At 49.5% G+C, this 27854-nt stretch overlaps 1 protein-coding gene across 4 annotated transcripts in view; it reads left to right on the forward strand.

Moving 5' to 3' along the window:
* Nucleotides 1-303: 303 nt before the first annotated feature.
* The window catches only part of BOC (BOC cell adhesion associated, oncogene regulated), an 81407-nt gene continuing 53856 nt past the window's right edge, over nucleotides 304-27854 (forward strand). For 2 of the 4 annotated variants that reach the window (XM_081235771.1, XM_081235769.1), the window contains exons 1-3: nucleotides 306-360; nucleotides 511-1371; nucleotides 5543-5634. The gene's annotated coding sequence lies outside the window, so the exon portion shown is untranslated. Of the gene's footprint in view, nucleotides 361-510; nucleotides 1372-2804; nucleotides 2956-5542; nucleotides 5635-27854 lie in introns of all 4 variants that reach the window. The other 2 variants (XM_081235770.1, XM_081235772.1) reach the window with 2 other exon arrangements.

The raw sequence follows: 27854 nt of genomic DNA on the forward strand, positions 1-27854 counted from the left end.
CTGAGAACTTACTAAAAATGCACATTCTCGGCCCTACCTCAGACCCTACCGAAGCCGAAACTCTGGGCGTGGAGCTCAGCAACCTGTGTTTTAGTAAGCCTGCAGGGGGTTCTGATGCAGCTCAAGTTTGAGAACCGCTACTCTGGATGTTTTTCTGCCCAACACTAAAGGGAGGGCTTAACACGCACACGCGCACAAGGACGTAACTAACTTTTCTCTGTGGCCGCTACCCCCTCCCTCGCCTCCCCCCTCCCCAATCCTTTTCCTCGCTCTTCCATCCTGGGATGATGAATGGAGGTCAGGGCAGGGCGCTGTCAACGGAGGAGGACGCGGCGAACCCTCCCTTTCCCGACCCACCGGGTGGGTCGGCGGGGAGGTAGCATTGGGGCTGTGGTTTCCTTATAAATTTCTCGACAGACGCTGCCCCATTTTGTGTGTGTGTGTGGGGGGTAGGGGCGCGTTTAACAACAGAGTTTACTTTTAATGATTTATCCAATCATTTGTTTGCAGAATGAAGGAGACCATTAAGAAGGGGGGGTGTCCGAAAAAGACTTGGGGAGAAGAGACTGGACGAGAGGAGGGAAGGATAGCGTAGCAGAGCAAGGGTCTGAGGTGAAGCTAAAGAGAAGTGGGGGTTCCGGGGAGCCCGTGGGTGTGGGAGAAAGGCGGAGGACTTTGCTTTTGGTACCGGAAAGAAAGTGAAGTTTGGGGAGAGCACGGGACTAAGGCGCAACAGAAAGAAAAATGGGTATTAGGAGAAAAACTGAGTTTGGGGGGACTGTTTTTTTTTTTTTTTTCCCAGCTTCCTTTCCAAGACTTTCTTTGCTCCACTTTGCTCCTCCCCCTCTTCCCCGCCTCCTCTCCCCCCTCCCCCTCCTCCTCCTCGCGCGGTAATGGGAGGCTCCTAGGCAGAAGCAAAAGAAGGAATTGTTTGCGAGTTCAGTCATCCAAAAAAGCTTCTTCCATATGGAGGGACCGGGTGCGCAGGGCGCGGCGTCCCCTGCCTTGTCCTCCCGCTGCTGCCGCCGCGGCCCCCGCTTCCTGCCGCAGGGACCCTGAGCCCCGGCCCGCCGGTGTCAGACGCCGCGAGCGCACACGCACACTCACACTTACACACACACGCGCACACACACTCCCACTCACGCCCGCCGCAGCCGCACGCACCCGCACGCGCCCTCCCTCCCCGGCCCGCAGCTTCTCGGTCCGGGGCTCCTTTGTTGCTCCCGCGGCCGCCGCTCTCCCGTATTGTGTGTCCCCGGGTGTCACTGTGCGGGTTGTGTGTCCGTGCGGCACCGGGCTGTGTGGCTCTCTCCGCGCCCACCGCGCCCCCGGGCCCCGGCTCACCCTTCCCAGGAGCCGGCTGCACCAGAGGTGAGTCACGTCGCTGAAGTTTGTTTTCTTTTCATAAAAAGTTGTGTTTATTTGTTGGTTTGGGGAGGGGAGGGGCGGGAGGCGGCCGCAGGCCGGGCGATACCGAGGAAGCGCCGGCGGGTGGCTGGTGGGGACGCGCCGGCGGCGGGAGCGGGTCCCAGCGCTCGGCCCGCGGGCTCCGGCGGGGGGCTGCGGCCGAGGCGGGCGGCGGGGTGCCGGGTTGCCGCCTCCGGGCTTGGGGGCGCCGCATCTCGTTCCGTGCGGGTGCGGTCTGGACGGTCGTTCCCGGAAGCTTCCCGGTGGAAGAAGGGCCCGGACAGCCTCCCAAACTTTCCCGGAGGTTGACACCGGTCTCCGGCTACCCAGCGCGGGGCTCTGGGGAGAAACCCACATGGGGTCGGCAAATACACAGCACCACCGCACACCCATTTGGCCTCTTAGGGGGTGAGGGTTTACCGTCTCGGCGTTTAAAAATAATAATAATAAATAAATTAAAAAAAAAAAAAACTAAACCCAAATGAGGGACCGAAGGGACCGGGAGCAAAACAGTCCCAGAAAAGCATCCCCCGCTAGAGGGGTGGAAGGGCTGAGGCTGAAGTGAGGGTGTCCAGAGGTGTCTGTGGGTTTGGGGCAGCGTCGGGAGGAAGTGTGTGTGTGTGTGTGTGTGTGTGTGTGTGTGTGTGTGTGTGTGTGTGTGTGTGTTCGCGGGCACAGCGTCCTCCTGGGGTTGTTCTCGTGGGGGTTTTTCTTGGTGTAACTGTGAGAGGTTGGGAAATGATCCTTTGGAACAAGTGGGAAGGGGCTGTGGAGAAGGGCAAGGAACCCAGGAAGAATTTTCTGCTGGATTTTTGAAGGCTCTGCTTAACTTTCAGGGTGCCCAGCGTTAGTTTGCTCTTCCAGATGGTAGGAGGATTTTGAGGGCTGGATGTGCAGGCAGACCTGGTGGAGTTTAAGGAGCCCTAGGGATTTGTTTGCTTAGTTTTGTTTTGGGTATGGGATTGCAGTGGCAGTGTTACTTGAAAGGTTGTTGTGTGCCTCCTTAGATGTGGCAGTAGAGCTAAGAATACCCAGACCACACACCAACGATCCTAAACAGGCACTTTCTGGGCGTGGTGGGGTGTTCTGCCTCTCCCCCGTCCCTTCTCAGCAAGTTCAAATGGGTTTGCATAAGTTTTTGACCCAGAGTTACCTCTTTGAGTGGACTGAGTGAAAAGTACGTTTTGGTTTCAGGCCCTGGTGCCACCTCCAAGTGCCTGTACCCAGCTCACATTTGTCACCTAGATCTTTGTTACCCAGAACTTTGCAAACGCTGGCCATTGAATGAATGAAATTTTCAAAATTCTTCAATGCACAAACATTTCTGATTTATTCCACAATTGGGCCCTAAGCAGGCAGCCTAGCCCTGTGATGGTTTTTCATCTCTTTGGTTACAGTCAATAAATCAATATCCATTTTCTTAAGGGCAGCATGACAGTATTTAAACAGTCTCCTTGGACTAAGGTGGGGACTGATGCCCCCATACATCTGTCCAACCTGTTTTCTGAACTTAAAGTGAATCTGAGGCAAGAGTTTGGCCGTTTTGAGGTATGTAACAGGTTTCCCAGGAACGTTTCTGAGGTCTCATAATTGGTACTTTTTAATGGTTTCATAATTGAAATCTACAAGTTTCCCATGGTAATCTTGAAGCACCTTGGGGTCAGTGGGACAGACGGCAGGGTGAAAACAGAAGTGGAGTTATGATTTTCCTGCAGGATGAGTTTTTGGAGCGAGTGTATGGAAAATGAAAGAAGTAAGAGTTGCCGCTTTGCTGACATTGCCTGCCCCCAACTATCGCTTAAAGTTTGGCCCTTTAGGAGGCCGGAGGCTGTCTACACCTATGAAATCTGAGGATTGAGATGTCAGACACTGTCTCATTCATCCTCTGTCAAGAGATCTCAGAAGAGGAACACTGCAAAAAACAGCTTCTCGGGAGAAATTGCCCAAGCCACAGCATTGGCTTTACTGAGGAGAGGAAGTTGATAGAGTCCAGGATAGTTGGTTCCTTGACCACAGTTGGGTTGGGGGGGGGGCGGTGGGATAGAGGGAACCCTGCTTAGCTGTTGATTGGTTGGCCAACTTGAATAAGAGGGTGATGTTTATTCCTTTATATTCTCCAAATGGGTCCAGAGATTTTCCTTTCTTTGAAATGCTCTTTCAAATGTTTGGGCTCCTAGCTCTCTTCAGCAACTTATCTGTGGTTTCCATACCCTAAGAAGGAGTAGGAGATTTTACTCAGGAGATAATTCAGTTGACTTCCCCAGGGATCCCTAGGGTATAAGCAAGGATGGTGAGAAGTGAACCTGGTGGTCACAATATTCCATGGGACCTAGGGTTCTGAGTTCAGATTTCGACAAAGTCACCAGTATGGTTAATGAATAAGGGTTTTCCTTTCTGTGTCTTTTAAATAAGCGGATAGAAGCTGAAGAGGACCCAAGTGCACCAGATAATTGCTTCCAGTACTCTCTGTCCTCTGAGTAAGAAAGTATTAACCTGGCACCAGAAGATATTGTACATTGGGAGTTTGCTTTCTTTCCTCCAAACTCCAAGCCTTCTTGCTATCTGTGAAAATAAGGAGGAGGGTGGATGGATATTGGGGAGGGAGAGAAAAGAAAGTGATTTGTTACATTTTTTAAAGTGTATTTACTTTAACATATGGAACTTATTGTCATCTCCATACTTCAATTCAGCAAAAGTTTATAGCACATCAGACCCCAGACTGGGAGCTTTTTTTGTCCCAAGAAAATAAGCTTTCTTAGTCAAAGGATGTTTCTCCAAACGACCCTCCCCTCCCAATTTTTATTTTTTGCACAAGCATCTACTAATAATAAAAAAAAAGTGTTTTAAAGTTACCCACGTTGCCACACTATAACTGTTTTTGTTCATCCATGTGCGTACATACTTTTCACATAGCTCCGATAAAAGTAAAGACTTGTAGTCAGACAGTCCTGAAGCAGCTCTACACTTTTGACCAATGACTCATAGGAAGCAGGTATATCCAACCACTTCGCTATTGCTGGGAACAGCCTAAATCCTGAGAGTGCTCCCACATGGAGCCTTAACATGTAATATTTTCATCATTTATGAGGCTGGATCAAATATTTGGGGCTGGAGGGTGGGATGGAAGAGGGTGTTTGTTTTTAATCTAGAAATCCATGTTTACAAAAAGCCTTCCTAAATAGGACTCTTGCCTCCTTGGAGCCCTCAGGGTTGGAAATGGGTAGAGAAGGGGAGGTGGAATCTGGAAGTAAGACTTAAAGGATCCATCTCAAGTGGCACTGCCCTGAGGATTAGGAAACTTGGCTTGGACCCCTGGCTCTCCCTGTGGACTCCATTCACACGGACTCAATCCACTGAGCTAATTGATCACTAAATCTCCATGACCACTGAGTTAGCTCCTTCCCCAAGCTTGCCCAGTCTCTCCCGCCCTTCCTTTTATTATTCCGCCATCCTACCATCTTTTCCATTTCTGCCACCACCATGCTTCCTCATGCCTTTGACAATTGCTGACACATGGCTGGACTCCCCACTGTCTACCCATCACCCCCCACCCTCACCCCCCCGCCAACACCCATCGTCCGTCAGTCCCATAAACTCATCCCCCAGTCTAAGCTCACAATCTAAACTTCTTAGCCCTCTCACATGTGGTTCTGTCTCATCTCATGATAATATTACCTTAATAGGACCCTTCTGCTCCAGCCGGACCCATCTATTAGCCGACCCTTGATTTTGGAGGGGATTCACTCCTGCTGCTGCCTTACCAGCCCCAGCCCCTTCCCTGTTAACCCACCTTACTTCGTATGAGGGCTGCTGATAATGTGTTCTGAACAGATATTTGGTGAATATTGGTGAAAATGGACCACTGGATGCAAAGGTAATGGTTTTGTAAGAGCAACAGACTGTTTTCAATGTAATCCTTGTCCTTCACCTATTGTTCAGTTCATTTCTAGCGAGGGGCCAGGTAACTGGAGATTTAAGGAAGCCTGTGGTTTAGAAAAACTGCTTTTTCTCTGTTTTCTTATTTGTAAAATGGACTAATAAGGAATTACTCTGGTTTATAGCAATGTACCTTATCAAAAGCAAATACTTTCAAAGTGTTTATTTATTTTGTTTGAGACACTTTCTTTTTCCTCAGGCCCAGAACAAGCTTCCTGGAACCCGTGACTCATGAAGTCTTGTCAACATTCACATTGTCTGAGGGTATCAGCAATGAAGTAGAAGAAGCAGGTGAGGTTTTCTGCCCATAGTCTAATATCTCTAGCCTCTTGGGTCAGTCATATTTTTATGTTTTATGTTTCTGCTTGAAGATAAGAGTGTTTCCCATCCTTCAGTATTGAAAGGGTCCAGTTTTGAGTGGAATCTGAACTAAACAAGTTGGTTCTTGTTCAGCTCGGATACTCTTATAGTCAGAGCCTGTGGTGGCCTCTTTCCCCTGGCGTGACCATGTCACCCCCCCGTTCCCTGTGGCAAATTCTGTTCCACATGTTGGTTATAAACCATTTACTGTGGATTTGGAGCCCAAGACTGCTGTGGAAAAGTCCTGCTTAGGTTTGGATGAGGAAAGTCCCGTGTTTATGTGTCTACCGATGGTATTACAGCAAATGCCTTGTCATCTGATGTACTGGGTGGTGTTTATCTCACAAAACCCAGAGGGATTCCGTGTCATACCATCTTCTGAAATAAAGTTCGGAAATAGTTTCTCTTTTCCTAATGGTGAATTTGGCCTTATCTTCAAAGAAGGCCTTTGATGTTTGGGACGGGGTTATTGGGCAGTAGAGGAAATTGTAGGAGAAAGATCAGAGCCAGTGATACACAGTCAACTTAACTTGGTTGCCAGAGAAAACGTTGAGGAAAGTCTCAACTAGTTCTCCTAGTTAGTAACAGGAAAGTATATATTATGGGTTGAATAAAAAGTCATCCAAAAGGAGCTGAGCAGCAGAAAATATGGAAAAGAAATGTTTATTCTTCTCCCAAATGAGTTTGGACAGCATTGGACAAGATGAGGGTGATGACTCATTTGTAGGTTGGAGCCTTCATCCTTTCAACAAGCTTTTATTCGGCGCTCGCTGTGTGCTCAGTATCCATACCTGAGCCCATGCCTTCCAGAATTCCATGACTGAGGGGAGGGGACATGCAGGGCACGGCAATGCAAACTCCAGTGTGAAAGCGCTTGGACTGGGTCATGAAGAAAGGCTCCTGGAAGGAGGAGAGCCTGAGAGCCTCTCAGGCTAAGTCCTAGAGGCAGAGATGGGGCTGGCAGGACTGAAACGTTCTTTTTTTACCTCTGCCCGCATGTGGTTCATTATTTTCTCCCTGCAAACTTACTTTTCCTAAGAGGATAATAGACTGAAGTATTCTTAAGACAGGAGATTTCAAGTTCAGAGTGTTTTTTTAAATTTTAGTAAAGTTAAAAACTGGAATCTCTGCATTAAATACAGAACCTCAGAAATGCGAGTCTTCGACAAGTTTCTAAAAGCAGTTACTGAGTAGCTTTCAGGGGAAAAAGGAGAAATTTGTGATCTTCTTTTCTTTCTCAGCCAGGTCAGATTTTAGCTGAGAATGCTAGAAACACATGCCTGAATTCAGCTTTTCACTTTTAAATTCCATTTGCCCTTTGTTCTGCTGTCTGGGGTAGGTTTGCTTGGCTCTGAAATTATTCCCAGAGTAACAAGTGAGAAGACGTTTATTTTAGGGGCAAATAAAAGTTGCTGGGCTCTCCAGTTGCCCAGGAACCTCCTTGGCTGCTAAGAGGTGGCTGTCACACAGGATGGGAGCTACAGGTAAGAGGAGAAGGGCGTGTAGAACTGGTTGGCCTTGGAGGCTGGGCTGGAATTGGACTCTTTTTTTTTTTTTTTTGCGGTACGCGGGCCTCTCACTGTTGTGGCCTCTCCCATTGCGGAGCACAGGCTCCGGACGCGCAGGCTCAGCAGCCATGGCTCACGGGCCCAGCCGCTCCGCGGCATGTGGGATCTTCCCGGACCAGGGCACGAACCCGCGTCCCCTGCATCGGCAGGCGGACTCTCAACCACTGCGCCACCAGGGAAGCCCTGGAATTGGACTCTTGAAGAGAGCACTCCGCACCTCTCCCAGCCTGCCAATATTTTTCCAGAATAGTCCCAGCCAAGTGAACTTACCTAACCTTGCAATCCCAGCAGGTCTATTAGGTATGGGTCACAGTTAATTGGAGAGGAAAACTGGGGGGTTCTAGATTTCTTACTTTTCTGTGAAAGCAGAGGCTGCTCTTAATTGCTTCACAAAGCATCTCCCCCCACCCCGCCCCCCGACTTGGCTCTCTGCTTTTCTGCCTGATGACTGTCATCCCACAGAGGTGTTACGGTACCTTGTCCTTTTTTATGTACTTGCGCCCACATGAGGGGATTTCATCATGCAGTCAGTCAGCACAGTACCCACTTTTGCAAGTGAGACCACATAAAGTGATGGAGATTCACGGCTGTTTACTTGTGTCATTATGAATGGATATTTTGTAGTGAACAAGTTACATAAAAATCTGCTGTGTTGTAGCCAAGGGTTAGAATCTAATGGCTCTTTGCAATGTACAGGCCTTCCAAGCAATCACCTGCAGCCCTTTCTGGACAGCGCTGGTGGTCTGGCCATCGTGAAGGCCGCGTCGGCTCCAGGTGAAAGCCCCGCGGCCAGGTGCCTGCCGTTCTATAGCCTTCTGTCGCAGAGATGGAGGCTGGGTCGTCAGGCCCGGCTTTCGCCTGCCTGGACGGTGGCAGCTTGCCAGCGCGTTTCACTGGGTGGTCTTCAACAATGGGAGGGGTGGGGAGCTCAGCTCTCCGTCCTCACCAAAGGGGAACGAGAAGGTTGGCAACCAACCCCGTCACTGAAACACCACAAAGGTCCTGAGTGTGCATGAAAAAGATAGAACAGGTTGCTGAAAGCAGTATTGTGATGGAGTTCATTTTTGTTCCCCTGATTTTACAAACCAAGCCTTACACGTATGTGGTGATTCTCCCTCAAGAGGGTGAGCACACATGAGCAGCAGGTGCCCTCCGTCACGGACGTTCCCGTACCCTTCCTTCCCTTACCCTCTCAGGGAATCAGCTGTGGACCTGAAGGGCAGGCCGAGAAGGCCGAGACCGGCGGATCCCAGCGCCAAAGAGGCGGCCGTACCTGCCTCCGTCGTCCTTCTGATGACGGGGAGAACGAGAGCTGCCATTTAGCGAGACCTACTGTGTGCCAGGCCCTGTGCTAAGCCCTGTGAGCACTGTCCCTGCAACCCCCCAGCAGTCCTGTGAAGGTGGGCAGCGTGATCCTATTGGGCAGATAAGAGAGCTGAAGCCTAAATAATTGTAGGGACTTGTTCTGGTCTCACAGCTGGTAAGTGGCAGGGCCAAGATTTCGTGGCAGGGCTGCTGACTCCAGAACTCGGGCTTTGAGAAAAAAAAAGTATCCAGACAATCTCTCCTCTCAGCCTCTCTAAGTAGAGCCCCCTTAGCTTGGGAGAGCTATTTCTTTTGCAACTAACAGAGTGCAAGGGGCAGGTGGCAGCCTTTATGAGACTTGCCTTAAGAGACATGAATTGAAAACCGGGGCCACAACCGGAAGGTTTTGACTGGCTCCACAGCAGCAGCCTGAGGGAAGCTGGGTCCTGAGGTCCAGCTGATGTCTGACTTCGTAGGCAGTGCTGAAAGCTGCCTCTATCTTGGGTCTCCTCTTGGAACGTGTCTCCTGGCTTTTGCTCCCCCCTGGGACATCATCTGAATTGGCTGTCTGAGTCTCTGTTTCCACTACAGGTGCCAGCTGAATCCACATGCTCCTTGGGTCTCTGCAAGTCTGATCAAGGTCCTCTGAGCCTCGGCAGGCTGAGGGGGGAGAAGGTATTCTGCCCAGAAGGTACTTTTCCTGGTCAGGAGAAGTGGCAGCTTGTGCAGAAAAACACCCTGGGGAAGGAAGTAGCAACTTTGACAGACAGGTAACTGACAGGAGATGGTACCTTCCAGGCAAATACAAGGCAGCCAGCAGAAAGATTGCTACAGGCCGTTACCTGCAGAGCAAGACCAAGTCTCCCAGCTGGCTTCAGAGAGTGGGGAGATTTGGCTGCCATGAGCATGGAGTTGCCCTCAGTTCCTTGTTTTTCTTTAACAAATGTGGAAAGCCTGAAGCCAGGATGTTCTGGCTTTGCATGTGTGTGGGGGGTGGGGTACAGGATACCTGGGTTTAAGATATAATTATGTGACCAACTAGTTGGGTAACCCAGAGGAAATCATGGAAACTCTCTGAGCCTCTCTCTCCCCATCCTCGCAAGCTGCCTTCTCAGGGCACTATGGGGATGCAGAGAAATGGCACAAGGGAACACTTTTGATGCAGAAGGTTCCTGCCCACCTCAAAAGCCTCTGGCATCTCTGTTCACCCAAGATGAGTTGGGAGATAAGACATTTGAGGGAACTGGCCAGAGGTCAGAGTCTAGGCACAAGGGCTGCATCTGCTTCTGTGGTTGTGTTTGTTTTCTAAGAGCAGAGGCCTGAACTGAAGGCAGTTAGGTCCTATTGCCAGATAAGCTGCTTTTCCCTCTCTTGTGGGAAGAGACAGTGAAGGCCTCAGGGAGAAGAAAAGCTCTCGTGGCAAGAGGATCCTGGTTCGCACTCTTCCTGAGAGGGGAAGGAACAGGGGAGTCTGAGGAGAGTTGGGGTGACCCCATCTGAGAGCAGAGGCTTGGAGTGAATCTTATCAGCAAAAGGAAGTGCTGGAGAAAGACGGTTGTTGCAGGAGGGATCCATGTTTCTGGGGCCACTTCCAGGTTGGAGATGGTGTGGCATCCTGGTTAAGGGAGGGCTTTGGAACCAGACAGGCCTGGATTTGAACATAGCTTTGCCAGGTGGTAGGTGTTATGACCCTGGGCTAGTCACCTCCACTCTGAAACCCTAGTTTCTTAAAGTTGTTGCAAAGGGAAAGCAAGATACTGCATATAAAGCGCACAAAATGCATTGTGAACATTCAGGAGAAGGTGGCCGTTAATAGGAAAGGAAAGGGCTTCCCTGGTGGCACAGTGGTTGAGTGTCCGCCTGCCGATGCAGGGGACACGGGTTCGTGTCCCGGTCCGGGAGGATCCCACATGCCGCGGAGCGGCTGGGCCCGTGAGCCATGGCTGCTGAGCCTGCGCGTCCGGAGCCTGTGCTCCGCAACGCGAGAGGCCACAACAGTGAGAGGCCCGTGTACCGCAAAAAAAAAAAAAAAAGGATAGGAAAGGAAAGGAAAGAAAAACAGACTGGAAGGAGAGTTATCGATGGATTGGGCAGCTGGAAAGAGGAGTAGGTGGAAGGCTGCACTGATGGAACCCCCCACTGGCTCAAGGCTCTATAGAGATGAGGGAATGAGAAGATGGGGAAAGAGAGGAGCCCACAGTGGGGCAAGGCTGTGCCCCAGGTGCCCCCGTAGGTGCCAATCTTCAGGCCTGGTCACTGGGAAGACAGCTCCCACCCGGCCTTCTCTGCTTCTTCCCTGATTCAGCATATTCCATTCTGCTGGTGAGACCCAAAACCTGAGAGTCACCTTGGACTCTGTTCTTTCTCTCATACTCCACTTTAAGTTGGCAAATGATGTTGGCTTTATTTTTAAGATGTATTCAGAATCCTGCAGCTTCTCACCATCCTTGTCTTCCAGCAACATTTCTTACCTGCTCTATTGCAGTAGCTTCCTAAGCGTTCTCCCTGCCTCCACCCAGCCCTGACCTCCCTGCCCACAGTCTGTTCTTCATGGAGAAGTCAGTGTCAGCTTCCAAAAGAGGAGCCAGGCGAGGTCAGTTCTCTGCTCAAAACTGTCCATGGTTTGCTTTCATGGAGAGAAAATGCCACACACTGTCCGTGCCCTCACCTCCCCTATTCGCTCCACAGCCTCAGTGGCCTCCTTGCTGCTGCTCCGCCTAAGCAGGACAGCCTCCCTTCCAGGGCTTTGCCTGCTGCCTGGGAGGTACTTCCCTGATAGCTGCACAGCCCCTCCCTCACTTCATTCAGGTGTCTGCTTCATGGCTGCCCTCACTGGACTGCCCTTTATTAAATCACACTCCCACTGTCATTCTCTCTTCCTTCAACCTAATCTGTTCTTTCTCAGCGTTACACCTGCTGACATATCTCTACTTGTTCATCTCCTTATTGCGTGCTTAGCCTCTAGAAGGAGAGATCCACGGGGTCAGGGACTTCATTTTGCGCCTCACCACCTCCCCAGTGCCTGGAGTAGACTCTGGGATATAATTGGTACTCAATTTTTCTTTTTACTAGTCTACAGGTCTTTCCTGAATCTCAAAATGAGTATAATAAGAGTTTCAAACAGAATGAAATAATTACCTAAGGATTTATATAAGAAAAATGCATTCTGGGTATATGTATACAGGGGGACTGTGGGAGAGAGGGGCAGGGAATTCTAATACTATGAGGGCGTCTGTTTTAGAAAAGCTGGAAAGCAGCGTGCTAGGCCGCAGCAGAAGTAGCTCCGTTCCTCTGTCTTCCTCAAGGTGACTGACTTCAGGAATGTCCGTGGATGTGCCTTTGCGCCACTGTTCCATCTGTAAGAGGAGGGTGAGAATGGATGCCTCTCTGGCCCTTCTGCATCACTCAAGAGGAGTTTACTGAGAATGGACTTTGTGTCCAGCACTGTGCTAGGCCAGGCTGGGAGCTGCAGAGAAGCCCAGGGCATCCTCACCCCATCAAAAGTTTATAGTCTAGTTGTTCATCTGGAATTTCCTAAGTGTGCCTGGACCATCCACTGTACTGCTCCCTTCTCTTTGCACAGTTGAATGGGAGTTCTGTTGCATCTGGGACGTGAGGAACACGGGATGAATTTGAGACTAGTTCAGTTCCCTACATATGGGGGCCTGGTGGAGTCAGGCCCCATGGTAGGCACACAGGTGACAGAAATTGTCTCTGTGGCTGGAGAGTTGACAGCCTGGAATACAAGGAATAGGAGGTTTGGATGTCTACCCAGAGGGGGATAGATCTGACTTCAAATTGCATCTCAGTCATTTCTAGCTTGGCTCTAGATTTAGAAGCTAAGGAAGAGTAAAAATAAGGGCAAATATCCCAAGAGGTCTCCTGCTGACAACAAACGTGCCTGAGAAATTACACTACCAAGATCCCCAGACCCAACATCTACAGCATCTCAGGGAGCTGGGGAATAGTCCAAACCTCCTCCTCCAGGTTTTTTTAACTTAGAAAGAAATTAATAGGCTTTTTAAAAAAAGCAGTTTTAGGTTTATAGAAAAAAATTAAGTGAAAATTACAGGGAGTTACCTCATACCCCTCCACCCCTACCAATTTCCCGAATTACTAACATCTTACGTTGGTGTAATGCGTTTGTTAGAATTGATGAGTCAATGTTGACACATCGTTATTAATTAAAGTCCATAGTTTACATTAAGACTTATTTTTTGCATTATACAGCCTGTGGTTCTGACAAATGCATAATGATACATATCCACCATTATTATAGTATCAGACAGAATAATAGTTTCACTGCCTAAAAATCCCCTGTGCTCCACCTATTTGGTGGAGCAGCAACCACTGCTCTTTTTACAGTCTTTGTAGTTTTGTCTTTTCCAGAATGTCATGTAGTTGGAATCCTACAGTATATATAGTCTTCCCAGGTTGGCTTCTTTCACTTAGCAATCTCCTCCAGTTTTAAACATGGCCTTCTCCACGCCATGCCCCCTCACACCGTACATCCAGCTGGGGTGCAAGGCGCTGACAACGGAGGAGCCCACGGCCAGTGCTGAGACCCACCTGCCCAGAGCCCACGGGTCTGCAGTGCTGCTTCTCTGTCGTCATCCACTGGACACGCCTGGCGCTGGTGCTACTGGAGTTCAGCCCAGGCTGGTAAACTGTCAGTTGCTGCCTGTGTTTTGGTTCCACATCTGGAAGTATCGGCTGTGCAGACCTTCTGTCACGCTCCTAAGTAGAGAGACAGGAGGAGCACCGGGCTGTTTGCCTTCCTCCTTGCTAGTTTGGTTTAGTTGCTCTGGAGCTTTGGACAAGCGGCGGGGAAGTGAGCCTCCCAGGCAGGCAGGGCGGGCAGCACTCCTTCACGCCGCATCCGGCGGCAGCCACAGCTCCCTCAGCCCCCGAAGTTGCTGTCTCAGCCCCAGAGGTGTCTGTGCTGAGCCCTGGGAGGCACTGAGCTTCAGGGCTTGTTTTGTGGTCATTAAGCAGGAAGACCGATCAGGCACAAAGAGAGTGAGAACGCTTCCCCTGCCAAGAAGTGCTTCTTTCTTCAGTCAGCCTCACAAACGAGGATTCCTTGGCGGGGGGGGGGGGGTGGCAGGAACCCCAGTATTCAGTGCCCTCACCAGTCATTAAACAGTGAGGCTCTTGGGGGATGAGGGATAACGATGGATTTTATCACTAGAACAGAAGGAGGACCTCCTCCAGCTGGGCTCCAACTCTGGGCCCCAGTTAGAGGAAAGGGAAGTGCATGTGAATGGGGGTCACGTGGGCCATCTGGTTGAAGCAGGCTGAAACGTTCCAGGGCTGAGAGGAAAGGGGTGTACTAGGTGAAGAGGGTTCCAACCCTGAGGAGCAGGGACTGAGACTTAGACCCCAGCTTCTGTTGCTTCTATGTGGAGTAAACGAAGAGCTGAGGCCAGCTGGCACCTCTTCACTTCCAAGGACACCAGACAGGTGCCTCAGAGTTCAGTAAAAAGGAGAAAGAAGACATGGCCTCCTTGGAAAGTCAGCTCTCAGACGGTAGAAACTCCATGCCAGTCATCCCAGTCCTTACCACCTCGTCCTCTGGCTTGCTCTTTGCCTAGCCCACCCTCCCATCTGTATCCTGTTCAGGGACTTGCCGAGAGCTCTTGGGCTGCCATTCAGTGGTTCTTCCGACTTGCACCCTGTGTAAGTGGAGACTAATAGTACTTGTCCCAGGTGTGTCATCAAGACTGTGAGCGCTAATGCAGTGGAGTGTTTAACGCTCCTTAAACTCTTCAGAGAAGTACTGTCTACAGGCAAGCCATCCTTGCTTTTGTTGTTAATTGTGGAATCAGGGTGGTGTGCCTGCACCCTCTTGTCTTCCTGGGTCTCGCTCCAGCATCTGGAAGGCTGTGACTGATGACTGACCGTCAACACATGGGAGGCCTTGGCCCCTGTCACAGTTTGCCTGTGGAGGCTAAGGATAGAGAACTGCTGAACATGGGAGGGTGAGACCCATGTTCCCTGCCAGATCCAGCCTTCATTCCTGAGTCACCTCCTCACGTGCTGTCCCCCCAGGAGGTCCTGTGGGAGAATCCCGGACCGGCTTCTGTAGGTGCAGCCAGGCTGTGTGTGTCAAGGAGCAGGGACCACGTTTGCTAAACCAAAAGATAAGTACATGATCTGACAAAGCATTTGAATGAGACTTTTTCCCCCTGATTTTGGGGGGGAAAAATCTCAGAAATGCTGAGTTTATAAATATCTTGTGATGTATTAAAAAATAACCCTTTAGTACGAGGAATGGCATTCTGTCCAATTGGGGGCCATGCCAGGACCTCCCAGCAGCGTGGTCGCCTGTTAGGGCAGGTTGTGCAGGGAAACGCGGCGTGGCCTCGCCACACGTGTGAAGCTCCAGCAAGTGTTGGTGGAAGGAAGTCTCCAGGGCAGTCTGGGTTTTCTCTAGCACTTTCTCTACAGAACAATCTGTGGGAAACCAGGGCAGGGTCCCAATTTTACCCACCACTGCCCAACTCCCCTCTCTAGAAAAAGCCTCCATGGCCGTGGAACAGGGAGGCTCCTGAACAGCTAAGTTCTACAGCTTTCAAAGTCACGAGGTAAAGAGGACCAGCCTGCCCCGTTGTGATGGAGTGTTAGCCAGCAGAACTCATTTTCCCTCCACAAGGACACTAACCAAAGTGCCAGCGCTAATGCCCGTGGTCTAGATGGGGGAAAGGCAGTGAGGCCTTGTTTCTCTGAACCTCAGCCAAAATGAGGTGTGTTACCCTTCCTCGGGCAGGGGGTTCTGACCTGTTTCCCACCCTCTGAAAATCACGATGCCCGCTGCAGCCAGCCTCCCTTCAGTCACTGAGCTTCCACACTGAGCTGTTTCTGGTTATCCAAAGACCCAGCAAAAAACCTTGCCTAGGGCTTCCCTGGTGGCACAGTGGTTGAGAATCCGCCTGCCGATGCAGGGGACATGGGTTCGTGCCCCGGTCTGGGAAGATCCCACATGCCGCGGAGCAGCTGGGCCCGTGAGCCATGGCCGCTAAGCCTGCGTGTCCGGAGCCTGTGCTCCGCAATGCGAGAGGCCACAACAGTGAGAGGCCTGCGTAACGCAAAAAAAACAAAAAACAAAAACCTTGCCTAGAGCAGTGCTGTTCATGCCTCTTCAGGCATTTTCCACGTGGCCCCAAAGACATGTTTGTAACCATTAAAGAGTGGCCTTTCAGTTGATCAGCCAACAGATTATTGAGTGCCATGCGTGCTGCCCTCAAGACACTTACAACTTGGATTCTGAATATTTCCCAAATCCAAGCAAGAGGTCATTTCACGTTGAACTGCATTATCTACCTTCTCTCATTGGAAGAGCCCTTGGCTCAGAGGAGGTGCTAGATGTCACCATTATTATCATCATGATTATTATTACTTTGGCTTTTGAGATAAGCTACTGATTTATAGCTCCTTCCCAAGAGCCCATATTCTCGGAGAATTTGGCTCTTTAAAGAGCTGTGTCACCTACGGTATGTTTGGGAATTTTATAGGTAGAAACATGGAGGTCCAGAGGAAAGTGATGGTCTTTCACTCGGACCTTGAAGCCTGTGCACTTGGTTGGTTCTGCCATCAGGAAAAAGCCCACCAACACTGGGGACCTGTCATTGGAGAGATATGCTCAGGGTTCTGGGGAAGGCCCATCCAGGACAGGGAACCCAGAAAGGAAGCAGAGGGCATGGGGGGCAGCCAACAGGGTCCAGGTTCCCAAGCCAGAGCACCAAGGAGATAGGCTTCTCAGGGCCTCCTCTGGCTGCGGCCAGCAGTACCCTTTCAGGGGTGGGGCTGCCTCTTTGGCCCAACACTAGGGAGCCTTTAAAGGTTGAAGAGAGGTATACTGCCCTCCGTTACCAGAACCTGGGCGCTCGTGGAAACCTGCCGGACAGCGCTCTTTGGCTTAACTGAGGTGACATGGGGGCTGGGTGGGGGTGGGGGTGGGGCGGGCGTCCTGGAAGTTGGTGCAGGACTGAGAAGGTTTGGGATGATCTTGTTCTAGTCATCCTATTGAAAAAGCAAGTTTCATTATTATTTAAAAACTCAACTACACAAAAGCAGAAAGAAGAGTATCATGAGCCCCATGTACCCATCACCCAGATTCAACAATTATCAAGACAAAAGAGTTTTTTAAATACTACTTTGTTTTCATTACTCTGCTCTGTGTGCAGATAGGACAAGGATGAACGCCACAAGGGTACTTTTTCCAAAAGAAGTGTGTGATCCGGTCTTCCCACGCCCTCCTAACAGGGGCGTGGAAAAGAAAGAACCCCAGCCCAGGGCCCTCGGGTTTGATTCTCAGTCGCTCCACGGTGCTCTGAGATGTTTCTGTGTGTCTCCTTTACCAGATGCTGAGCTCTTAGAGAAAGCTTGAACTTTATCTTTGGATCCACGGAGCTTCGTATTGAGTGAGTGTTCAATAAGCGTTTATTGACTTGTAAGGCAAAGGATTGTATGAGTCAGAGTGGACAGGTGTAAGTGATGTGAGTACTTAGTTCACCATTTGGGGAGGCAAAGGGGCAGCTGATGGCGTTTAGAGTTGAGTAAGGGGCCATTATCTGAACTCTGGGGGATCCTGAATGGGTGAAAGGTTAGGCGTGATCATTCTGCAATGCAGGGGCTCCTGGTTTGGCCAAGAAGGAAGAAGTCAGCAGCAAGAGATGACAGGAGAGAGCTGGATCAGAGCTGCTCTCTGCCTGGTCCCCAGATCCAGGTGTCTGCAGACCCGGGTATGGGGGGTCAGGGGTCTAAGAACAGAGGCTCCAGCTCCAGACCCATTTCTCTGGGTGGCCAGAAGCAGTCCACAAGCCACCTATGCCACCAGGGCCCGCGTGTCATTCCAAGCACTGTTTTTATTCATTTTGGAGTTGGCAAGGAACGGGCTCCTCCAAGTGTGAGGACCAGAGTCTGCTTCCAGCCTGTGGAGTTCTGGGCAGCTCGGCTGCTCTGTGGCCCCCTGGGCAGCGTTTGGGGTGGTATGAAATGGGTGTTGGAGGAACAGGAGGGGAGATGCTGCAAACCCCCGCTCAGGTCTGACCCTGGGTGTAGCCAGCAGGGGCCTCAGGCAGGGTGTGCCAGGGCCCACACAGACCCCAGGGAAGTCTCCAGGCCCCGACTTGGATCAGCGACCTGCCCCTCCCTTCCCTGCCTGGTCTTTTTCAGTTTAAACTTCGAGCTCTGTCCTCGCATACACGCGTGATGTGTGTGTGAGTGTTTTAATTTTTATCCTTGGCAGAAGTTAAGACACAAAATGGATTTGGAAGGAGAGGAAACCAGTCTTGGTATACGCTGGGTAGCAGCAGCTTCATTCCTGGAGTGGGAGGGCCGCAGGTGGGGAGGGGCTGGGCGGGACCCAAGTCTCTAAGGTTGGGGTGAGGTGCTGCTTCCACCCCGGCAGGGACCAAACTGAAAATCCACTTCTTGGGGAAGGGAAGGCCGGAAGCTAGAGGCTGAGCTGTTAACCCTTTGGGATATCAAAAAGCCAGTTCCAGGGGAGCCAAAGCCCACTGGTGCAATCTGGTGTTAAGTGGATGTGGGACCCCTGGACAGCCAACACCTGTTCTACTTCCTGGTGGTCTGTGAGCCCCTGAGACTGTTCTCAATTTGTTAAGGGAATCACTGACGGGCACTTCAGGTTTTCATGTGCAAACGCTAAAATGTGCATATGCTTGGAAAACTTCTGTCTCCTGCTAAGCTCTCTGCCCCCCAGAAGTGGTGGTGGCCCCAGCAGGGGTGACTGTGGCCCAGGGACCTGTTTAAGTGTCACCTTTGCTACTCTGGAAGCCGTCTTGGCCCCCAAAGTAGGTGCTGTTTGCAATGGTGGTCTCTTCTTGGGTTTTTATTTCTTTGTGAAGAGGAGAAAACTAGGAATCTGAAAGTCCAGAAAATATCTGGGGATATCTGAGAGAAACTTTGAGAAAATGTTTTATTCGTTAAAGTGTATTAAGATATTCAATTTGTGGAATAAAAGAAAATAGCTTTAAAAATGGCAAGAATTTCACTAAAAGTAATAGAGCAGGGAACATCTTTATACAAAACTCGCAATTTCAACCGTGGCATCCAGTGCAACCAAGGCATTTCTGGCAGACCTTCTCTGTCAAAATGACCCACAAATCCATGGCGGAGACTCCCAGGGGTTCTCAACCCTGGCTGCACATTACGGTTTCCAGGAAAGGGTTTTGAAAATGCTGCTACCTGGGCCCCACTTCCACAGGCTCTAAGTGAATTTGCCTGAGGTGCTGCCCAGGTGTTGATGTGTCTTAGTGTCCCCGAATGATTTTTCCATGCAGCCAGCGTTGGGAACCTCCAATCTTACGCTTATGTAAGAACAGAAGGAAGATGAGAGAGGTCAGATTAAGAAATGGAAGAATTTTATTGTCTCTCACTACAGGCTGGTGCATATTACATGGATCCAGACTCAGAGGGCCATGGCCAACTTGTGGATGGGATTGAGGCGCTCACTCAGGGCTGACTCCCGCTGGGGTGGGGGACTGAGCATCCTCATGAGTTGGCCACAGAGTGCATTGTGGGACCTGATGAACCAGTCCCTCCCGAAACATGATGGCTAGTGCATGACTCCAACCCAGGCTGATTTTGTTTTTTTCAGCCTTCCTCAGTTTCCTTTTTCGGTTTGTCTGCTTGAATCTACCAAGGACACCGAGACCAGCAGGCAGGGAAAGCAGGTAACCCTGGCTTTGAATCCTTTACTTGAGCAAGATGTTTAACCTCTCTAAGCCTCAATTGCTGCATCTGTAAAATGTAGATGACGGTACTACCTCCTTCGCAGAGTTACTTAGAGGTTAGACAAGGTAATACACGCACATCATCGCACACAGAGTAACTCAGCAAATGGTCACATACTCTCTTTTATGCTAAGATGGAATATTTCTTCCAATTCTAAATATTTGCCTTAATCTCATATTACAACAAAACCTGGTGCGTTACATTCACTGAATCTGAATGACTTTTAATTACATTTACAAATCAGTTAAGTTAGGAAATTAGTGATTTAGCAGGAAAAGAAGGCAGTCCTTAAATGTTAATATGCCCAACATCGTAATTGCAGCAAACGAAGTGCTTGGTGGATATTTTATACAATTTACTAAACAAAGTAATTTCACATTAGTAAAGGTTGCTAAAAGAATATTAAATGTGTTTTCATTTTTTCCAAAATACTTGTCCACATTGTGTGGATGCAACAGAATCCTGGAATTAGGGGAGGGGTTCTTTATAAGCCGAAGGAGTTGACTGTTGGATATAGACACAGGAAACACTTTAGATGTGATCATGGAGCAAAGAGCAACATTTTACAGCCCAAGGAGTTGTTAGGAAATGAGGCCCCTGGGCCTATGGGAAGATAAAATTTCAGTGATGACATGATAATATTTGGGGATAGTTTTTTTTGTTTTTTTTTTTGCGGTACGCGGGCCTCTCACTGTTGTGGCCTCTCCCGTTGCGGAGCACAGGCTCCGGACGCGCAGGCTCAGCGGCCATGGCTCACGGGCCCAGCCGCTCCGCGGCATGTGGGATCTTCCTGGACCGGGACACGAGTCCGTGTCCCTTGCATCGGCAGGAGGACTCTCAACCACTGCGCCACCAGGGAAGCCCTGGGATAGTTGTTTTTTTTTTTAATTTACCTTTTTAATTACAAAAATAACTCCACACTCACTTGGAATATTTCTTAAGTGTTTGGTATAAAAAGTGCAAATTTCCAGCCCTTCACCATAACTGATGTTAACATGTAAGTGTCTCCTGACCTTATCCTATGACAATCCAAATAACTGTACACCACATATTCACATGTAATTTTTAAAAATTACAAACATGGGATGCTGTTTTACAAGTTGTTTTTGGGATATTCTCCAGGAACCTCTTAGGCCAACATTTCCCGAAGTGTATTTGATGAAATTCTCCCCACTAATGGTACTCTGAGAAAAAAAGAGTAGTGTGGTCAAGTCAGTCCAGGCCTGTGGTCAAATAAGTCCAGGCCTGTGGTTGAGTGAGTTCAGCTTTCAGTGCATACTCTACCCCCCTTTCGGTGAGGTGACTCACAATACGTAACAGCCCATTAAAGGCTCTGAAAAGGCCTGCACTAAAGAAACCTAATTTGCCTTTCTTAACAGAGCATTTCCCTACATTCTTTTTGCTAGCACATTTTAACAACCGATAGATTTTTAGAAGCGCTGTTCTAGGCATTCCTCACTCACCTCCCCTCCACCTACAACAGCTCCTCCATCTGCAGCCTTGTGGGGTAGGCAGGAAGAAAAAAGCTCATCTATTCATTTAATTAACAAATACTTACTGTGCTCCTAGAGATAGATGCTGGGGCTACAGTAATGAGCAAGATAACAGGCCCTCTACCCTGGGAGGCTCAGCGAAGGTATTAGTCACACAGGATGGGTTGCACCTGGGCTGGCAGACCATCAGCAGGGATCCTCTGCAGCTGTGGAGCCTGGGAGGAGCATCTGGAATTATCCCTATCCCCTCCGCCCCCCACCCTTCATCACGCCTCCAATTCCCCACACTTCGCTCTGCTATAAATAGTGGTGCCTGACCCAGCTGGCAGGACGCCATGTGTTTGTTTCCTCTGCGTGTGCCAGCCCTGCACGGAGGCCACTGGGCTTCCCAAGTTGGGGAGGGCTGACAGGAGTTGGGGTCGGAGGCTTCCAGCAGAAGGTGGGGACAGACGGACTGGAGCATGCCTCAGGTTTCCAAACTGGTATTTATTTTAAGTTTTAGTTGGTTTAAAAGAGCTTTCTAAGTGAGGAAGATTGGGGGTGGGTCGGGGACTGAATGTGTATATTTGGGGGTCAGAGAGGTGGAGAAAGTCGGTTTGCATGAGGTCAGACAGGAAAAAAGTAAACTGTCATGATTCTAAATCATACTTCCCAGCTGGAGCTGGAGAGCTGGAGTTGTTTGCTGTGTGAGCACATGTGCACACGTGTGCCTGTGTGTGTGTGTGCGTGTGCGTGTTTTGTTCGTCTCTCTTAGAGGTGGTGCGTGTACATGCCCAGAGCAGGATGCCTGGAAAGCCTAGGTAGAGGTGTCTGGCCCCTGAGATATTTACCTCTTCTTAAACCTCTTTTGTTGAAATATTAGGGATAAATCTGTAACAAGGATCAGACTACAAGTAACCCTAAAGGAAGTGACTCAAATTGAATAAGTTGCTGTCATTTATTGAACAACTGCTTTGAACCAGTCATTGTTCTAGACCATTTACTGATGTGATCTGTTTCCCCTTCCACATGCTTGTGTGAGAGAAGTTACTGTCCTGCGCCAAAGTGGTTCCTCCTAAATGTCCGGGTTAAGGGTTTCCTGCTTGAAGGAAAGTCTAGGAAAGACACTGTGTCACAGTGCAGTCAGGTCAGGTGCCAGCTAAAGAGAGGCAGCTTCTGATCCGTCTTGGCCCTGACTTAGCAGTTCAGCCATTTTGCCCCATGGCTTAGCTTTTCATTTAAGTGCTTCAGATTTCCTGCCAGCATGCAAGAGCCTGTTAAGGGTTTGTGTGTGTGTGTGTGTGTGTGTGTGTGTGTGTGTGTGTGTGTGTGTGTGTGTGTTAGGGGTTGAGGTGTGAGTGTGCCGACGAGTTGGAGTTGGAGTTGGGGCTGGTTTAGCCCAGCATTTGCTTGAATCGGCCCCAGGAGTGGACAGGTCAAGAAGTGGCAGCCTGATCCTCATTCACTCTGGGTCACAGAACCGGAGACCGGTTTTGAGTCCTGGGGAGGGTATGGGTATGGGCCTGGTGCCATTGGTTGCTTAGTCATCATGAGGAAGGGGCACAGAAAATGGCTGCAGGCGACAGCTTAATTGGAATTGGTGGTAATCATGTTGCCTAACGGAGTAAGTCAGTCTTTTCAATCCTCAAACTTCCTAAAGGCCCAGCTTCCCCGCCTGAGAAAAAGCTCCCTCTTGACTATGTGACTACAGTTCTCTCTCCTCTCTGCCATGACCTTTCACTTTTGTGTTTTGGGTTGTAATTCGTTCACTCAGTGGGTGTTTGCTGATACTTCGAACCGTGTTATACGCTCAAGACGCCCCTGTAATAAGATCACCGCCATTCCTGCTCCCTGAGCATTTGGTCTAGCGGTCGGGCAGACCATAAATAATTAGCGTGATGGCGCTTCCATGGGGGAAGTGCAGGACTCCAGGGGACAAGAGCTGGTGGCCCAACTGCTGCCTGACGTAGAGTGGGTGCTGGGAGCTTGCCTAGCGAATGGAAGCGAGTTTCCCTGGGCGCCTGCTTCTCCCCACACTCTCCCCCGTCTCCTCCTTGGCAAGCCTGCCCTCACCCACATCATGTTCCGGCGCTGAGAAGGGAAACCCTGTGTCCTGCTTGTCTTCTCCCCTGAATAAGAACCCCATTGGGCTCCCCAGAGGCAGGGCGATAGGGACGGAGATCTCAGACACCCATGCATCACCTTCCCCTGCTCAAGCTCTGCTTTGCATCAGAAGCAGCCCTGGGGTTCACCGGATCCAAACTCCAAGGACCAAATAGAGTCAGGCCTGGAAGAGATCTTGGAGGTAGGTCTTTACAGCTTAGCAAACATTCACTGAGGATCTATTATGTGTCCAGGAGAGACTTGTATATAAATAAGGTACAACACAGTGTGAGAAGTGACAACGACAAAGCTTGAGGCTTCAGCAGTCCTCATAGGCTTCCATTAGCTCTAAGCCTCTTACCTACCTTCAGTGATGTACTTTGATGACTCTCTCGGGACTATAGTAGGAGTGAATGTGGATGATGGAAAGGAGGCTTCTTTTAGGACTTGCGAAGAGGACTAAGTCAGAGGACTGACCTTCTGTGCGGAGCAGGGCCTGAGTGTACAAGTGTGAGTGTGTGTGCGTGCGCTCAAATGTATGCCACATTTCTTCTGTCATGCCTCTGATGCCTTTGCTGGTGGTTCTGGTTCTTTGCCTGTACTTTGTAAAATCCAGCCTGTCTTTGATCTTTTCTTGAGGCCGTGCTGCATTTGGTATAATAGAAAGATGGTGTCAAAGAGGAGGTTAACTAGGTCCCAGGTTCTTTAAGGACGGGAAACTGCCTACTTTTCTCTATGTCCCCTCCACCCTCCATTCAGTGTGTGGCACCTAGTGGGTGCCAAGTGTGGTTTTGCTGAATTGACCTGAATTCTGCCCTGAGCCCACCCAGGGACTTGTACATCTCATCAGGAGTGACTTTGGAGTTGCCAGCTGTTTTGTCTGCTCAGCTTACCATGATCACTAAGCAAAACACCCTTGTCTGTCCTACTCTTCTTCTGGCAAGGTTTGTGTTCACGCACGGCTCACTTGTCCAAAATCCTTTGTCCTAAGAGATAGGACTTAAGCTATTAAGGTCCGCCTTAAGTTAAGTGCTGTTCAGGTCCTGGGACTGGTTTGCCTATGTACTGTGTTTGTGCTGTCTACCCACACTCTAATTAATTCCTTTCACATTGGACCTCATCAGCTGTGTGCACCAGAAGCCTTGGAAGTGAATGCTCCTGTTTCCTCTCCAGTCACTGTTACCATTTTACTTTGTTGTTTACCTGTGTGGCTATAGCCCTGGCCATAGGCTGTAATTAGAAACAGGTAGGTGTAAAAAGAGCGGGTGGTCTGTTGTGGCTTTGTGAGCTCACGGATGTGGTCGGAGGTGAGCTCCGTACTGGGGCTGAGAGTGGGGGGGGCGGGTCAGAGAGGGATTGGGAGTGTGTTTTCCTTTCTATAAACACGTCTCCATAACTTCTTGTCCAGGTGACCTACTGTCTGACAGGGATCTTCCCCCTTTCTCTCCAAGTAGAGACACTACAGAGAAATTATCATCATCAAGAGAGTGCAGAGAGAGGGCATAAACAGGGTGGGATGGTGGGAGAGGTTATTAGCTTAAGTGATATAAATGTTGACTAGTGTTGGGTGGAGATCGAGAGGCTAGCAATTGTCTTGCCACAAACTTGGGGACACTCTGGTACCACCCAGGGATCTCCTGTCCCATTGGGCTGTTGTGAGGTTCTGTAAAACACTGTATAGAATGTAGGTGTTACTGCTTTTTTCCGACAAAGAATGTTTCTTGAACTTCTGATGCATGTGTTGTAGGGCAGCAAAATCAGGCCATTGCTTAATTGTGTACAGCTGACGAGGAGCAATGAGCAAAGAGGATAGCACGTCTGTCTGGAGTTGTTCGAATGCAACAAGTCCTTAAGTCTTAAAGGACATGAATCTCAAAGCCCACCAGTGCCACAGTATGAAATTAGACCTCCAGTGAACGGCTTTCAGTAGAAAAGTTCCACGACACCTGTCCCCCCTCACTGCTATGTGCCAGGCTGCCTTCACACGTAATCCCCTTAACTCTTTTTTTTTTTTTTCGCGGTACACGGGCCTCTCGCTGTTGTGGCCTCTCCCGTTGCGGAGCACAGGCTCCGGACGCGCAGGCTCAGCGGCCATGGCTCACGGGCCCAGCCGCTCCGCGGCATGTGGGATCCTCCAGGACCGGGGCATGAACCTGCGTCCCCTGCAACGGCAGGCGGACTCTCAACCACTGCGCCACCAGGGAAGCCCTCCTTAACTCTTATTAGCAGCTCAGCAAAGGGGGTATTATCATTCGCATTTTCACAGAGAGTAAACTGAGGGTCAAAGACTAAGTAATTTACCCAAAGTCACCTTCTACCAAAGGTAGAAGTGGCAGAGCTCTTATCCAAACCCAAGGCTCACGGTATTTCAGTACCTGATCCTGCAGAGTTTCAGTGTTGTCACTTAGTAGAGAAGCTATGTGTGTAATACAAATTTGAGATGAGCCCTAAAATCCTTACGTGCTAAAGCATCACGAAGTGTTTTAATAACCTCTTTCCCCATCTGTAAAGGGGACAATAACACTCCCTGGGCTGTGATGATGAAAAGTGGACCATGTGTGCCCACCCCCAGCCCTGGGCTCGGCACAGAGTAGGCGCTTGGCATATTTAGTGCTCTCGTCCCTACTCCCCTCCCCACGCTCTCTCTTCAGGCCTGAACTTGTCCTCTTTCTCACTTACAGCTTTCTTCTTTCTCCTTCTCCCATCCCTCTCTGCCTGCCTCCTTCCACCCTGGCCTCAAGCTCAGGGCCATACTGTCACTGGCTAGATGATAGCCAATCACGGTATCATCCTAGATGAGGTTCCCTGCAGTTCAGTGGCTGCAGGAAGCCTGAAGTCTCAAGCTTATTTGGGTGTTTGTTTTGGGAGAAGAGACAAGAAGGAAAACAAAGAAGGTTCTTGAATGAAACCTCAAGCCATAGGAGCATCTGCAGAGGCACTGACTTCTGTCAGGCAGCTTGGCCTTCCCCAAGGGCTGCTAACTCATGTAAGGGCCATTTGGGTTTGAAAAATAAAGGCCACAGTTAGTCATTTCCCCCTAGAAAAACCCTTTGGTTCCACCACTGATAAGTGTGTCTGCTTGCGTTCCTCTTATAGGTCCACGGGTCAGAGTAACATCCCTTCCCAATCCCAAATTTCTAATCCAAATAGACCCTTCAGTTCAGCAGACATTGACTTTTCTAGGTGCTAGGGTTACTGAGATGAAGTGGACGCCTCCTTGCCTTCAGGAAGTTTAGAGTCTGGGAAAAGAGGCATATTGTAGACAGGCATAAATCATCGTGGAAATGTTGCAGTAGGTGTGCACAGCGCTGTGGAAAGTGGGATGAGGAATTATCACTGGAGGCATTATACAGTGACGCTGGAGGTACGTTTCGAAGGATAAGAAAGGGAGAAGCAGAAGATGGTTCTGGGAGAAGGAAGGTGTGAAAAAGCAGCTTGCCCGGGACTTAGGGCTCGTGGGAGGAAAACGAGGGGAAGGTTGGCTGCAGCCCAGTTAATACAGAGCCTGGAAGGTTGTGTGAAGAAGTTTGAACCTTATTTAATCATACTTGTTTGGGGAGCTATCAAAGGTGAGTCTATTAGCTCTTTTGCTTGTTTGTTTTTAACTGACCTCAAAAGGGGAAAAAAATCACTCCTGGGCTTCCCTGGTGGTGCAGTGGTTGAGAGTCCGCCTGCCGATGCAGGGGACATGTGTTTCGTGCCCCGGTCCGGGAAGATCCCACATGCCGCGGAGCGGCTGGGCCCATGAGCCATGGCCACTGAGCCTGCGCGTCCGGAGCCTGTGCTCCACAACGGGAGAGGCCACAACAGTGAGAGGCCCGCGTAACCCCCCCCCACACACACACACCCACACACACCACTCCTAATTCCTTCACATTTTCAAATCAGCTGCTTTTATTTGTTTCCTATTTCCTTCCAGGCCTTACCCAACTGTTTACATGCTTTTTACAAAATGCGATCTGCTTTTTTCCTTAATGTCCTTTAAACATTTTTCATGTTGCTGCTTGCTCTTTCTAATTATTACTTTTAATGGCTGCATAATAATCCATTGATTTTTTTGCCATAACTTAAAGCAGTGTGGTAGAGTGAAAAAAGCCAAGGTTTTTAGCGTCAGCCAGACCTCGTTCAAATCCTGACTCTGTGGTTTACCATCTGTGTGATCTTGGACAAAATATTTAATCACTCTGAGCTTTAATTTCCTCATTTATAAAATGGGTTGGTTGTACACCTACCTTACAGGGCCATTGTGAGAATTAAATTAGGCAAATTATGGATTCTGGCCTATAGGAGGCATTGCTCAGTGAATGGTAGCTGCTCATTTGTCATCTTTACTGTTCGGTTGAGCTTGATATTCTAGAAAGAAGGTGGGTGACAATGTGGAGGCTTATTAGCTGGGGAGAGGAGAATCAGGGAGCCAGTTTGAAGGCCCTCGACACGCACCGTCTGATACAGTAGTCACTAACACATGTGGCTATTGAGCGCCTGAATGTGGCTAGTCTGTGCCGGGATGTGTAGTAACTAGAAAATACACACTAGAGTTAGGAGACCTAGTATAAAACAAAATATAAAACTTTATTAATGATTTCTATATCGAGTATATGTTGAAATGATAGTATGTTTTGATATATTGTGTTAAAAAGATATTATTAAAATGATTTCCACTTGATTTTTCAGTGCGACTACTAGAAAATTTTAAACACTATATGTGGCTTGCATTGTGTTTCTCTGGTTGCTCCGGCCAGAGTTTGAGTCCACACAACCAATCAGATACTGGGGTGGAGAATCAGAGGCAGCCAGGAGACAAGGATGAGTCCCAGGTTGGACAGCTGAGTGGATGGTGAATCTTTACATAGTTTTAGGGAAGACCGGGCACGAGTAGATGGGTTTGAGTCTGTGTTTGTAGAAGCAGGTCATTAGTGGGTGTCCTCTGAGCAGTGAAATGAAA

Source organism: Mesoplodon bidens (assembly GCF_964165515.1).
Source record: "Mesoplodon bidens genome assembly, chromosome: 5".
Classification (NCBI taxonomy): Eukaryota; Metazoa; Chordata; class Mammalia; order Artiodactyla; family Ziphiidae; genus Mesoplodon; species Mesoplodon bidens.